General features: G+C 40.1%; 1 protein-coding gene and 1 long non-coding RNA gene across 6 annotated transcripts in view; one reads left to right on the forward strand and one right to left on the reverse strand.

Annotated features, from left to right (window-relative positions):
• Positions 1 to 1,167: 1,167 nt before the first annotated feature.
• On the reverse strand, positions 1,168 to 5,047 carry LOC135183523 (uncharacterized). Its single transcript, XR_010305586.1, has 3 exons — positions 5,000 to 5,047; positions 4,381 to 4,535; positions 1,168 to 1,231 (listed from the first exon to the last, which is right to left on the reverse strand). It is a non-coding gene; the product is annotated as an uncharacterized LOC135183523 (long non-coding RNA).
• Positions 1,788 to 14,114, forward strand: part of FMN2 (formin 2) — a 157,822-nt gene continuing 145,495 nt past the window's right edge. For 3 of the 5 annotated variants that reach the window (XM_064158612.1, XM_064158616.1, XM_064158617.1), the window contains exons 1-3: positions 1,788 to 1,822; positions 3,576 to 3,726; positions 9,926 to 9,964. The gene's annotated coding sequence lies outside the window, so the exon portion shown is untranslated. Of the gene's footprint in view, positions 1,823 to 3,575; positions 3,727 to 5,666; positions 5,698 to 9,925; positions 9,965 to 14,114 lie in introns of those variants that run through there. The other 2 variants (XM_064158614.1, XM_064158615.1) reach the window with 2 other exon arrangements.

Below are 14,114 nucleotides of genomic sequence, written 5' to 3' on the forward strand. Positions count from 1 at the left end.
TGTTTTAAAATTATGTTCTGCAGCTGTAAGTGCTAGAACCATCTTTACTTTTGTTTGGATTGGCTTTGTGCTAGTTTGAGGCTGCTTCTGGTGTAACTAATCCTTCTGCATCTAACCTCCCCCCCCCCTTGCCAATCCTCCAAACTCACCTGGCACATAAGGCATACTCTGGGATAAGGTAGAAGAGTGGAAAGAAGGTGGAAGGGTGGTTGGGAACCCCTTCTGGGGACTGGTTTCTGGGAGTGTATTGTGTTTCTGTATTACCTTTAACTTGTATATTTCTGTCTATAGCTGTATATATTGTAGATGCCTGCTTGTATACTGTGCTAAACTGTAAATATAAGGCTTCATTCCTTAACTTCAAGCTGGCTGAGTCTAGTCTGGGTGATTTCATTAGAGCTGGGGAGCAGGTAACTCCTAAACCATCACAGGCTTTGATTTTGTTAGATGAAAATTTACATCACCACATAAGCACTTGAGATATAGGTCTGTGGAAAGAGAGGAAAACTTCCCATGCAACTGTGAGAAGCTGAGCCATGATTTTCAGAATCAGAAAGCAGCCATGCAAGGTATCTTTATGGTGATATTCTACCTGCATTGAAGCTGACCATACTGTTATTGCTCTGCAATCCGGTTATGAACTGAAAGGTGTCTGTTAACTGCAGGAGGAGCCCCAGTGCACTCTTACTGCTTCAGGCTCTCACATGCATATTTACACTCCTGGACTGCAGCATAATCTACTTCTTGCTCTAATTTCCATGAGATCTTGTCAATTATAGAGGCAAATTCTTTTTCCTCTAGTTAATTACTTCTGCAATAACTGTTTTTCTCAAGCATTACTTCTTAATTGCTTGTTAGAAGTTTGGTGCCTTTTTGTGGTATTCAGATAAAAATGTTTTGTATACCTTTTAAATTTGGAATAAAATAGTTAAACTTGGATATATTCTATAAACAAACGACGCTGAAATAACATATTCCTGGGGGAGAGAGGATGGAGGAAGAACACAATCCCTCTCCCTCTCTAGAAACCAAATGAATCCCTAATGCACTAATTCCGGATAACTTAAGAGAACTAGTTCTCTGCAAACCTCATCAGCAACTAGTAGGTGGCGCTACAAGATCATTTGAGAGTGCAATGGCACGCAGAGGGTGTCACTCTTCAAGATATCCTTACAACTGCAGGAAGAACAACAGCTGTCCAGTCCCCAGACTGAATGCAGAAGCAGCCTAGCTAAACAAAAAAAAAAAAGAAACAAACAAAAAATTCAGCATATATATATGGTGTGAAAATACATATAGTAGATATCTCCATTTAAAAAACCACCTTTTATTGCTAAAACACATTAAATGTGTTCTGTTAGGTTTTCTTGTAGTCTTTTACATTGAATGTATATGAGTATCTACATCTATGGATCTATGATGTATATGTACATGACACACAACATTCAGTTAAAATAAAAGTGTATGTGATGGTAGTTGGATGGTATCATGGTAAATGGTATTTACTCCTAAATTCTACTTATCAGACAAGCAAAAACCAAGAAAGCATTTCTTGATTGTGATTCTTGGCACATAACTGAATGTTACATGTCACAAGGAAAAAGTAAACCTATAACAGAATTGGAGGTGTTCAAAAAAAGACTAGATGAGGCACTTAGTGCCATGGTCTAATTGATGGGACAGGGCTGGGTGCTAGGTTGGACTGGATGATCTTGGAGGTCTCTTCCAACCTGGTTGATTCTAAGATTCTGTGATAATTACTTAAAAATGTTTTTCTGCTGTTTTATTCAAAGGCAGAACATCTTGGAGTGAATCAAAAAGGGTAAGTACCATCTCACTGTTTTCCACTGAGCAAATACATTCATCTTACTGCGTGCTCCTACAGCATATTGCCAACTCTCTGTGTCTGAGAGGCAAGTTCTACCTTTGCAGCCACATTACTGAGTGATCCAGAGTCCCCTGTAATGACTTTCATTTCCACCCTGTGCAGCTCCCCACACTGACTGCCTATGCCCCAGTCTCAGCAAGCAGGCAGGGGCTGCCTCCCACCTTCTGCTCATGCCTGTGCTAGTTTGAGACTAGCTCAGATATTTCAGTGAGAAGAATTAGATTATAAGCTGTGCACTAGATGTATTGTGTATGAGAGCACATATGTATCAGCCCAGTGGAGCCAGAGCAGCCTAAGGTAAATTCTGCAGTGATGATTTAAAAGACTGTATGTGTGGGGAGAAATGCTTATCAGTGCCAGTGCTAAAAGATGGGATTATAAAGCTACTGTGCTAGTCAGACGAAATGACATCTGCTCTGCCAAAAATAGGTCCAGAAGAATTCAGTGCCAATCCTCATAGTTTTGTGTGTCACCACGCAGGCAGAGCAGAGAGGATATGATGCCAGTGAGGAGGCAAAAAATCCTTCTGCTCTGCTGGCAGGACTGTCAATCTTAGGGGAAACCTTTTGGCAATTCACTCCTACTTGAGTGTGGTTGTTCTCTGCAGCCTCACAGCAGTGTGCTAAGGCACCTCTCTCGTTGTGCACCTCCTTTGGCCAGGCTGAGCCCCGATTTCCTACCAGCCACAACAAACACATGGCTGGTCCAGAGCTGGGGAGAAGCCCCACTGAATGTGTGCTACTCCAGATGTTTCCTTCCATGTAATGTGATACAAGAAATAAAAAGGGGAGGGATAATGTTTGTACCATATTCTTTCTACCTACTCTCTTTTTGTCCTCTCTTATAGTTTCTCCCTTACGTGCTTATGTTCATTTCCATCTTCTTGATATTTCAGCTATTTTATCTTTTGCCCTGTTCTTGCTCCCTGCCACAACAGGCAGCTGCCTTTATTCAAATGTAAAAGTCATGTGTGCTCACTTAAGGGTATAAAATAGGGTACCCTAATATCTGTGCAGCATGTGAGTTGTTACAGCCACTAGCAGAACAGATACTTTCAACTCATGCTCTCCAGGCAGCTTTTTCTTTTCCTTTTTCCTGTATTCTTAAGTCCTTAGCATTTTGCAACTCCCTGCAGAGTCTTAGCACAGCCTGTGGTGAAGTATTCATGTAGATCTTTTGCCGACAGCCTTAACACAGCACTAATACAGGCACTTGGACACCTGTTGTAACACCAGGAGGAATGGTAAAGAAGCACAGGTGCAGTTTCACAGCCCTGCACAAACGTTACTTTCTGCCAGTGATCTCTAAGAAGAGGATAAACTATGCCTGACTTTCAGTGCTCAAAGAAGACAGCTAGGCAAAGTCTCACAACTGGAACTTAAGTTATCAACCAACTTCTTGACTCTGGAATTTCTAGGAAAATTTAATTGCTTCTCTCTGCATTTGGCATTGCATTTTCAAAGAGAAAAGCTAGACAGCATAACTTTTTTTCCTCTAACATTCATCAATCAGCTCTTAATTGTTATGTGCTTGACAGTGTTATCTAGTAGATGCATTTCTCTGGAAAGAAAAAGAAAAATCTTCTTTTTTTTCCCCCTCCTCTCTTGTAAAGAAGTATTATCTAAATGTTTCTTGGCAGTTCATGATAAGAGCACAGCCTGTAATACACTTCTCCAATTAATTTCAGGCAAAAAGCCAGATGTTACTGCAATTCCGTTTGTCAAGCTGGAGCTGAGTGTTCAGATTACAGGTGGAGGAAATCTTTAGGAAGTCTTCCTATAAGCATTGCTGAAGTACAAAGTAAATAAGAAACAAGATCCATGACAATTTTTCAGAAGGTAAGTCTTCTGCCATTTTAGTAAACCTCTCAGACTTGTGCTGGATTTTAAGATGTGTATTTTCATATATTCATTTTCATCAGATTTGTTTAAATATCCAGGCCTTTTAACTTTAATAATTTGTAGCCAGCATTATCTCTGTTACAAGTTATATTTACACCATAAAGATGTTTTGCAGGAAGTCTTTTGCAGACAGGCGTAATTGTGGGGGGATTTCTAACCATGTTATCTATACAGCTAATGTTGACACATGAAGGGACCTTTTAACTGGAAGCAAGATGACATTTACTGTGTTTCAAACTAAAACACAGAAAGGTTATTGAGTTCTAGAATGGGAATACCATGGGAAAGCTTAAATCATGTATCATGTTCATAAGAAAATCTGTTTTTAATAAGAAACAGCACTGAGTGAAGAAAAGTAACCATATAGGTATGGATTGAAATATATTTAACATACAAACTGCACATCCAAGCAATGCACTTTTATCAGTAGCAAATGTTGGGTTGATTTTTTAACTTTAAAGGCAGTGTAAGAAGATTGTTCACAGCACTTGTAGCCTTAGTTTTAGGTCAGATATGGTTTTGTAACAAATATTAGAGAATTTATCTCTATGTGGCTACACACAGAGATAGCATTTCCTTTCTGTCTCTTACCTGAGGAACAGTTTGAAGGAGATGGTTGTAGCTGCAGTCACATCTTCCTCATTTTGTTCTTAGAACAAACAGAATGTCTGTCTTCTTTGGTGCAACTTCCTCTACTAAGCAAGTACAACTCTAGGCCTTCCTGAGCAGTGGCATCTGATGACAAGCTGGGGACCCCAAAACAAGGACACAGCTTTAATTAATTATGAGCTTCTTTTAAAGGTTATGGTTTACAGTCACACAGGAACAGGTCTTGAGTTCAAGGCAGCTCTGTTGCCTAATTGCAAGGTACACTGTCTACTCTTCCAAGCTGTAATAGAGACACAGCAATACAAAGATATCAATGAGATTTGATGCTGTTGCTGGATGCCTCTGATTCACGTGTTGCTGAGCTTACTAACAGATTGAGGTATGTGTATGAGTTACCCAGAATCTGACCAGAAAGTGACCATAGAATTGTTTAGGCTGGAAAACATCTTTAAGATCATTGAGTCCAACTAAACCATCTCCCTTAGCATCACATCTATGTGTAATAACAGATGGTAAAATCAATTTTCATTTAGAACTGTGAAACACCTTCACAATCTCTGCAGTTCTGTGAAATGTAAACCTCAAATCTTTTCCTGCTCACCTCCACTCCCCACCACTGTTGCAGACTTGTTGGAGAGCTCCATCAAATCTAAGACAATGAAAATTATTATCTTTATGAAATTAAAAAACATGTTTAAAAGAAACGAAGATAGGGGGGGAGGGAGTTTACCAGAAGCTTAGGTATCAATCACATATTCTAATTCATCACCCTTTTTCAAGCAGAGGTGGAATTAATCCCATTTAATTTCTCAAAACCTGACATCCATTTACAATCAAAAAACCAGGTACTTCCCTGATGTGCAAGTCCTACTTTGGTGACCTTGTAAAGGCATGAAAGTCAGCATAGAACTTTAGCCAAAATTGGTTTTCTCCTTAACATACTATAGAGCTACGTGACACGTTACCATGAACATATGATGCTACTGTTCTGCACAAATAACATCTACACCATATTTTCAATAATATTTGTCATAAGTCTTTTAAGCATTGAAATTTTTCAAGCAATTGATGGTTTTGGTGTTTGTTTTGTGTTGTTTTTTAAACAACATTCCTGCAAATGTCAGTGGTTGTTAACATCTGAATCAAGCTGTTCCCAGTTCATGTGACTGGAAATGGTGCCCAGAGCAAAAAAGCCAGACACTGACTCTCATATAAGTGTAGTCTGTGTGGAAATTTTGCTAGTAAATGCGACTAGAAGTTGCTGAATCCACATCAGAATGAATTTTGGCAGGACATAAGGTAAGGTTACACTGTGACCATATTATTATTATTATTATTACTACTTTTATTAAATATATGTTTTAGAAGTGGTCTGAGACCTCAGGAAAAACACAATGGGCTGCTAAATAAGGATTCTTGCTGGACACAAGACTAACTAGCTTATATGTTGCTGGAACTCTCCTGGGATTATATTGGAATTATCTCACAGGAAAGGAAGCTGAATTGGGGGGTTTAGATTATAGCCACCCCAGGGAGTAGTTCCGAATGGCCTTATGTTCTTAAGGGTTTTCCACCCTCTAAGCTGAAGAAATGCCATACAGCAGTCAGCTGTGCATAAGGGTAAAGTGCACATAACAACAAAGAATGGGAGAAATTAATTGAACTCTATGCACCTGTGAAGAAGACTTATTTACAGTGCCACATGGGTGGTAGCAAAGACAGAAAAAGCCAGAAAAATATACCACCTGGAGCTGTCTGGACTAGGAGCAGATGTAAGGCATATATTTGCATTTTACCTTCAAATGTGTTTGTGTAGCCAAATATATTTCAGTGAAATACATTGGCATGTGCACATACATTCAGAGAAATTGGGAAGTCTAAAAACATAGCAAAAGATATGTAACTGAATGCCCAACTGCCTATGAAACTCTCCATCCAGAGGAGAAAAGGCTTTTCATTATAAAAAATTGATCGTACTTACAGGCTCAGATGAGTTGCTCTAAACTTCATCTGTCATTTAGAAACGAGACTTTTGTAAGATCAAGCACTAGATGGCCTACAGCAGGTAGTCAGGATGAATGAAATGTTAAGATACTACTTTACTGAAAGACGAGAACAAGGAATAGTAATTAGCTCCTCCCCAGGCTCCAGCTATATTCAATTATTGTTACCCAATGCTGTTTTCGTGCTCCAGGCCGTGTCGAAGAAAGCTGTGCAACTTCATAATCCTCTCCCCTGCAGTCTTTTGTACTTTATTTGCCTTCTCTTTCTTCCATAGCCTGCTTAGAGTGTGTGCTTATGTAGAGGAGAGGAACATGAGAATGCAGCTGCACTATACCTTCACCATAGTAACAGGAGTTTTGCTACTTCAGCAGTGCAACACTTGTGTTCCTATCTAACTAGAAGGCCAGGGTCATTAGGCTGTCCACGTTAACACTTGATTAATTTAGAATCATGGGACTTGGGCTACCAGCTTGAATGGATAGATTGGGTTTTTTCCCCTTTTCTTTCACCACAAAAAGTTGTTTTTTGTTTTTCTCTCCTGTGTACCTTCCATAGTGGGCACAGTAGTGATAAACTAAGTGTTCAATTATTCTGACAAAGGGAGTTTACATCATGTTTATGAAATAGCCTTGGTGTACTGGCAAACAATTTCTATTTGCCCTATCTGTGCTGGATGTGGATTTTGGTTTACACACAAATCCTCCAAGAAGAACATGATGAGTGTGTTTAATGACTAAATAGCAGACAATGAAGTGTAATAGCAGCTCATGTTCAGTCTTCCAAGATCTGCAGCTGATCTTCCTAAGATGAGTCCTTATCATATCTAATTGATACAAATTCTGAGTTGTCTAGGGACACTGTGGGGTGTGTGTGTCAGGGCCTAACCTCACAAAAGACAAGAAGCTATACTCTTATTGTATAAAAATAACCATACATGGAGGTGGCTTAATACATCAGACTTGCTTTATATGGTTTGGGATGATAGATGAGGTGACAATATAAACTCAGTTCCTGTAGATCTTTATTCTAGCAGTAGAAACAGTCTGAAATATGTGCAAAAGCCACAAATGTAATGACCAGTGCCACATAGTCTGGTTATATCTGTGTGCCTGTGGAAAATACTTGTACTCAAGAACACAGAAGAATTCAGAAGCATCTTATATTTGAGGTTTCACTAAGAAATTTTTTTAACCAAGCAAAGTGTGTTTGAATCCACTTAGATATAGTCATAAGACAAATGCTTTTGTAAAACAATAATAGGGATTTGTTAAAATGTTCAAGTAGTGAGAACTTATTTCAGATAGCTCTGAGACAGTCTTGTGATCAATTCATTACTGAAATCCTTGTTGTCCACATAACATGTGTAATGTCATCAGATGACAACTCCTCAAAAAATTCCCAAACCCAGCAGTTTTCAAAGCTTATCAGATTAGAATCATAAAATCATAGAATCAACCAGGTTGGAAGAAACCTCCAGGATCATCCAGTCCAACCTAGCACCCAGCCCTAATCCAGTCATCTAGACCATGGCACTAAATGCCTCATCCAGGCTTTTCTTGAAGACCTCCAGGGACAGTGACTCCACCACCTCCCTGGGCAGCCCATTCCAATGGCAAACAAGATTGAACATACACAAAAACTTTTGCAGATAGTTTGGATGGATAAACTGCCCTGACCCGGATCAAACTTTTTTTGTTTGTTTGTTTCTTTCTTTTGGGGCTTTTGTTTGTTTGTTTTGTGTTTTGGTTTTTTTTTACATTTTTTATCACAGGAAGAGAATTCTTTGTTCTGTCTGAAGTCAACAAATATTTCTATGTTCAAAATTTTAATCCTTACTGATGATAAACTCCCTGTGATGTCGTTTTCTCATACACCTATTAAAAGCTCCTAGACAAGCCAAACACACACCTAGGATTATTTCTTACCAGGTTTAAGCTCCTTATAGAAGAAACTTTTCAATACATAAAGTAGGATTCGCATCAATTGGATCACCTCATCATAATACAAGTACAATTCATGAGTCATGATTTCATACTGATCAGACAACTATTACAATAAAAAGCAGAATATCTTATCCATGAGAAACTCAATGAGGGCAGGACCAACTTTATCCCTAGCCACTATAGTCTCTCAATACATTTTAGTTTCTGATCTTCTGACTTGCTTGTCAGAGAGGTGAAGTGAGTCTGTTGGAGCTGGTGAAGACAGCTCTCTCTACAGTTGAAAGCTATGAGATGTGGGTACAAGAAACTATTTTCAACTGCTCAGAACATGAATTTGGGAGTACAAGGGAGTATATGGTGGTAGTTGAAGCCTTTGGAGATATCACTTTTTCAGCATGCTCTGAGTGGCAGCTGAGGGAGTCTTCCACCTGCCACAGGACAGTATGGCTCCTGTGGGACAGTAGCAGGAAAAGTCCCTGGGTCCAGCACTGTGTCAAATGAGAAGAAACCCTCTGCTTGGTAATGAAAGTTCAGGCTTTAATTTTCCCAGGATGTTTGGCAATATGTTGCTCTGCTTAAACAAACCTTTATTCATACCATCTAGATGACCATATCCCAACAAGTAATTTGAAACTAGAGTACTTTAAAGTAGTCTTGTTAATCCATGTACCTTTATGTCCAATCCAAGCCTGTGTAGATTGAGCCACTAATTAAAACCTAAATCTCAGCAGGATGTGTATGGCAGAGGTGAAGATCCCCTTAGTTGTCCTCCCTTTCCAAGCAGTGGCCCTGAAAGGAGCCTGGAGGAACAACAGTGCCCACTCCTCTGTAACTATGCAGGATCATATGGGGCGTGTGCAGGCACATAGCTCATTCTGTGATGTGTTTGCTCTCACCCCTCCTTCATCTTTACTGCACAGTAGTGATGGTGCTTCTGTGCTGGTAGCCACAGGATTACTGCCAGTGTGTGGTTTTGGCTAGCTTATGTGTTGTCAGCACTCTTGTGGTTTAAACCCTTCCCTGGGATCATACTGGTGAAGCCTATCTCTGCCTCACAGACTTAGCTCCCAGCAGGCATGACCTGCAGCAGTGCTGTACCCATCTGCAGCAGTAATGGGGTATTATTACCTTCACCTGCTTGATGACTACAATTTGGGAACAGAATTAAATACTGCAGCAAATAAAGTATGGTGAAAATTCTTTCACACCAAGAAAACTGTGTCCTCTCACAGAACCACTCGTTCCCTGAAGGCAGCTCACATCAGCAAAAAGCCCAAATTACTGGGATATCAACTGCTCACCCAGCTTTTTGTGAGGAATTTGAAAGGAGCACTCCCACTAGGGTCCCAGTGCAGCCTAGGGGGCAGTACTCTGCCTCGGCTCTGCTCCAGGAGGCTGAGTTCTGCACCCAGGTGTGGGTAGTTGGTGGTTTCATCAGCTCTTCCTCTCCCAGCAGAGCAAGCAGGCAGTCTGTCAGTGCTGGGGGAATCTGGTCACCTTTCCAGAGAAGCTGCAATAAACAGCAACAGCCTTCTTGAAAATATTCACAATCTCCTACCAGAGGCTTACTTTTCTAATAGGAATGTCTTTGGGAACTCAAGGGCAATGCGTCATGAGCGGTAAGTTTTGACTCTCCTCTGTCTCTTGCCTTTCATGTCTCCTGAGCTTTGGATAAGAACAAGAGGTGAGAGGGGTTTCAGGCTTATGTCTGCAATCTCACTCCTTGGTATTTTTGACTGACTACTGGCAAATATTAAATGAAGTAAGCAGGCAGGCTCATGGACTAGCATTGGAAAGCATTCGCTTTCTGTTGAAAGCTTCTTTGGTGTAGGATATGGAGTAAATTCTCAGCTTTTAAAATGTAGTTTATACTGATGCTAAAGCATTCTGATTTCTAAAAATGTGTTTTTCTTTCAAGCTAAATACTTGTGAGAAAAAAAACACATTAATATTTGTTTTTAGGTTTGGCTAACATTAACCTTTTTATACTTTTCTGCAAGTGCTGATTGAAAATTGTATCTTTTGCTGCCACTTTGGGGTAATTTATGTTGTGCCCTCATGCTTGGGGGTTTTGTTTGGTTGGGTTGTACTTGCTGTTGTACTTGCTGTTGTACTTGCTGTTGTACTTGCTGTTGTACTTGCTGTTGTACTTGCTGTTGTACTTGCTGTTGTACTTGCTGTTGTACTTGCTGTTGTACTTGCTGTTGTACTTGCTGTTGTACTTGCTGTTGTACTTGCTGTTGTACTTGCTGTTGTACTTGCTGTTGTACTTGCTGTTGTACTTGCTGTTGTACTTGCTGTTGTACTTGCTGTTGTACTTGCTGTTGTACTTGCTGTTGTACTTGCTGCTGTACTTGCTGCTGTACTTGCTGCTGTACTTGCTGCTGTACTTGCTGTTGTACTTGCTGTTGTACTTGCTGTTGTACTTGCTGTTGTACTTGCTGTTGTACTTGCTGTTGTACTTGCTGTTGTACTTGCTGTTGTACTTGCTGTTGTACTTGCTGTTGTACTTGCTGTTGTACTTGCTGTTGTACTTGCTGTTGTACTTGCTGTTGTACTTGCTGTTGTACTTGCTGTTGGTTGTTTTGTTTGGGGGTTCTTTGTTTTGTTTTCTTTTTTAAACATATTTTCTGTGTCTTCTGTGAAATAACCAAAGAAAATGCTTTGATATTCATGTACATACCTCTGTAGACATAAATATGCCCATTTGGGTGGTGTACTTTTGCCATATAGATCAGAAATCCTGGTCAGAAGTCGTGATGGTTAGGATACCACATTCAGAGAGCCTTATCTAGAAAATTATTTGCTGGGGGGTGTGTTGTAATTTTTTCCCCCCTCATTTAGGACTACAGCTGCATATTGACAGAATGTCTTTTCAGGCAATATTTTTGGCTACACATTTATGAGGTTTTTTAAAGTGGTTACTCATTGGGATGGGTTGCATGATTTTTTTTTTTTAAGGAAATAGTACTGATACATTATTTAAACAATTACAAGTTTCTAATTTTAAACAATAAAATAAGCCCTTAACTTGACTGTCTTATAATGGTAGTTTTGTTGATGGTTTGGTTTTGCAGCACAATTTGCAGTATAATTACTGTTGATGAGTTGTAATGGGAGTGTGTTGAGTGTGTAACGCAGGTTTACAGAGAAGGAAGGAAATTAAATGTTTCAACTATCATGGAATGATTCAGGTTGGAAGGGGCCTCAAAGATAGTCTAATTCCAGTTCCCCCCCCCACCATAGGCAGGGACACTTCCCACTAGAACAGGCTGTTCAAGGCCTTATCCAACCTGGCCTTAAACACCTCCAAGGAGGGAGCAGCCACAACCTCCCTTGGGCAACCTCTTACAGTGTCTCACCACCCTCACTGTAAAGAACTCTTTCCTAAACATCTAGTTTGAATCTCCCTTCTTCCAATTTAAACCCATTACCCCTTGTCCTGTCATTACAAGACCTTGTAGATAGTCCCTCTCCAGCCTTCCTGTAGACTCCTTTCAGATACTGGAAGGCCACTGTAAGATCTCCTCGTAGCCTTCTCTTCTCCAGGCTGAAGAGCCCCAACTCTCATAGCCTGTCCTCATAGCAGAGCTGCTCCAGCCCTCTGATCTTCTTGGTGGCCCTCCTCTGAACTGAACAGTTGGATGTCCTTCTTGTGTTGGAGGCTCCAGAACTGTACACAGTGCTCCAGGTGGGGTCATGGTGGTTCTACATTTGCTTTCTATAATCAGTCCACAGTTTCCTTATATTGCTTCTGCATTATGTTAATCTGGCAGATTTTAGTGGGTGAAGAGCTTTAAAATGAGTGTGGAATCTACAAGTACTCCAGTTGTAATCAAATTGTAATTCCTAGACAGTGAAAATATCTATCAAGGGAGTATTTTTCTACTATGGCTTCTTCAAATGGTGCCTTTAGCAGCACTTACAGTGTATCTTCAAGTGGCCTGAAATCACCTGAGTTTTCAAAAGCCTTTTGCAAGTATGTAACAATTCTGTGAAAGGTAAAATACTGTAACAAACTCAAAACCAAGCAGGATAAATAGAAAGCAAAAGCAGGAATGGAATGAAAAAGTAAAATCAGATAAATCAGATGTTTTTGCAGGTGTTGTTATGCTAGTTCTTGCTAGTGTATTTACAAATGTTGAATCTTAAAACTAAGACAAAACAAAATGATTACTTGCTTCATTAGAGGATTGAAAACTGGAAAAAAAAATGGCACCTGATTCACTTAAAACACTTGAGTTCTTGTAGGAAGAATGCTTCTGGTGCCTAAACCACAGGCCACTCAGGACATAACTTATATCAGAGCAGTAAGTGACCAAGAAGCATACACTGCTATTCTTTCCAAACTGATTTAAAAGCAATTATGACCACAGTTCAGGTACTTAGAATCATAGAAATCAGGCAGGTTGGAAGAGACCTCCAAGATCATCCACTCCAACCTAGCATCCAGCCCTAGCCAGTCAACCAGACCATGGCACCAAGTGCCTTGTCCAGTCTTTTCTTGAAGTCCTCCAGGGACGGTGACTCCACCACCTCCCTGGGCAGCCCATTCCAATGCCAATCACTCTCTCTGGCAACAACTTCCTCCTAACATCCAGCCTAGACTTTCCCCGGTACAACTTGAGACTGTGTCCCCTTGTTCTGTTGTTGGTTGGCTGAGAGAAGAGGCCACCCCCCACCTGGCTACAATGTCCCTTCAGGTAGTTGTAGACAGCAATGAGTTCACCCCTGAGCCTCCTCTTCTCCAGGCTAAACACCTCCAGCTCCCTCAGCCTCTCCTCATAGGGTTTGTGTTCCAGGCCCCTCACCAGCTTTGTCGCCCTTCTCTGGACAGATTCCAGCACCTCAACATCTCCCTTGAATTGAGGGGCCCAGAACTGGACATGCCTTGGAAAAAAAACACCTTTGTGTGTGAGTGCCTGCAGTTTTGAAATAGTGAATGATAAACTTCTTTTTCTTCTTCTTCCATGTATATTAAGATAGAGGAACAGAAGTGAAACCTGTGGTAGGAGGACAATGATACCAAAAGTAAGAGTTTAACTAGTAGGATATGTTTTCCTGGAGAGAGGTAGTGTTTTAAGAGATCTCTACTGCTAGTAAAGAAGCTCAGAGGAATGAGGAATACAGTCTTTCACAGACACTGAATCTAATAGACCAGGCAATTTAGAGATAGTAAATCATATATATCTAATTACTTCTTGGCTCACGTTGAACCAAGAACTAAACTCCTGCATTGACCCAACTCGATGCTTTGGCATTTTTATGCCCTTTTGTTTCTCTTCTATTTCTTTTAAATCTAAATTTTAAAAGGGAATACTTGTCTGGAAATGTATGTATGAAGTATTGATGCTTATGTATAGAAACCAAAAAATAGAGAAGCAGCAACTGATTAAAATTGTTGCACACACTTCCAAAAATAGTTCTAAGTAACAGTGTTTCAATTATTGAATATATAGAAGGGCCTCCAACCTGGTTGATTCTATGCAATAGAGGGCTGCTTTACTGTATCCTTTCCCTTAGTAGATACTGCCCTTCTCCTCATTTGTATTATTTTGTTTCATATCAGATGTTCTTGCAGGGGAAAACAATTGTTGTGTGTTTTAATATTGATGAGTCTCTTCTCCTGGGCAGAATAATATATCTGCCTTCTCAGAATTCGTATTGTGGGAGGGTTTTTGTTGTTTTTTTTTAGTTTAATTACTTTAATGCACTGCACTTTAGGTGCAACTCTTTAGAACTGTAGAAAGAACCTTTTGTTTCTTATCT

This window comes from Pogoniulus pusillus, chromosome 18 (assembly GCF_015220805.1).
Source record: "Pogoniulus pusillus isolate bPogPus1 chromosome 18, bPogPus1.pri, whole genome shotgun sequence".
Lineage (NCBI taxonomy): Eukaryota > Metazoa > Chordata > Aves > Piciformes > Lybiidae > Pogoniulus > Pogoniulus pusillus.